The 1,192-nt window shown below is 34.3% G+C and overlaps 1 protein-coding gene across 3 annotated transcripts in view; it reads right to left on the bottom strand.

The window, feature by feature from the left end:
* LOC119585776 (RING finger and SPRY domain-containing protein 1-like) overlaps positions 1-787 on the bottom strand; it is an 18,733-nt gene extending 17,946 nt beyond the window's left edge. The window contains exon 1 of one of the 3 annotated variants that reach the window (XM_037934489.1): positions 629-787. The gene's annotated coding sequence lies outside the window, so the exon portion shown is untranslated. Of the gene's footprint in view, positions 1-434; positions 588-628 lie in introns of those variants that run through there. The other 2 variants (XM_037934490.1, XM_037934491.1) reach the window with 2 other exon arrangements.
* Between the last annotated feature and the right edge of the window lie 405 nt (positions 788-1,192).

The raw sequence follows: 1,192 nt of genomic DNA, 5'->3' as shown, positions 1-1,192 counted from the left end.
CCCCACTCCTAGATACCCTGGTTTTCGGAGAGTAAATCGTTCTCGGCAACAAGTACCCCTGCTCCTAATTCTCATCGTTAAAATGCATGTGATGAAAGTTTATTGACCTTTGCCATTAAGCTGAATCTCCAGGGTAGTGACGGCCATTTGACGCCACCACCACTACCATGCGGACGTCAGATCTTAAGCCCTACGTTACAGATAAGAGTCAGTTTCAAACAACTATGCACAGAGGTCAGTCGATAAAAAGCAAGAAAGAATTCCGTTCTGAGACACAATTTTCCATTTCCTCCTTAACTACAGTGCAGTCTTGTCTTTCATTATCCTTCTCTTATTCTCAGTTTCTCTTACTTCTCTTATCCTTTCTTTCATTAGCACATTTCGTTAGTCAATCTTCTATCATCATTATTATATTCTTTAATTGCTCTTCTTACCTTATTCCTTCAACCTAATTCTTTTCCTCTTCCTATGATTCTTACACCTATTCCAACAACCTCTAAATCTGATTTCCTTATTTGATTCTGTTATCCAATTGTAAATCTTATTCTATCTCTTATTTCCCTTCCTTCGTATTTCCCTTCGTATTTCCTCCTCTTTCTCATATTTTTTTCTACCTTTCCTTACGTACTTTCGCTTTAATTGCACTCCTGGTATCTTTCTCTCCTTACTTTTCTTCCTCTTTTCTATTTCTTCTTTGCTATTTCGCTTAAATATCACCAAAGACGTGAATTTTCTTCCTTAAACAAGAAAACAAGAAAAACAAGAAAAACAAGTAAACAAGTGAGTCAATCTGTGCATTCGATTCGGATTATTTTTTCCGTATTTTAATTCCTATATACATATTTTTGGGTGCTAATTTAAATAAATCATTTTCCAAAGCGTAATTATTATTCGAGATAAATGAAAATGATGAAAAATGTGATTATAAGAAATACACTCGAGTTTGATTTTTTTTCTGGTCTTTCCTATTTCCTGTTTCTCCTATTCTAGATATTTCTGAGACTTGTTTAACTATAACAGACAATTGTTTATTCTTGGTAACAGATGAACCCTCCTCGTGCTAATTATAAGCCGCTGGTTTTAGGAATTTTGATAGGAAAATGGTTAGAATTCGTTGATGCATTAATTCCAATGCATTTACATTCACCGTAAGTTTTAGTGAAAATCGATGCATCACTTAAATCTAAATTAC

Source organism: Penaeus monodon, chromosome 20, assembly GCF_015228065.2.
Source record: "Penaeus monodon isolate SGIC_2016 chromosome 20, NSTDA_Pmon_1, whole genome shotgun sequence".
In the NCBI taxonomy this organism is placed as follows: domain Eukaryota; kingdom Metazoa; phylum Arthropoda; class Malacostraca; order Decapoda; family Penaeidae; genus Penaeus; species Penaeus monodon.
Note: the sequence above shows the minus strand (reverse complement) of the source record. Positions and strands in the feature narration are given on the sequence as shown.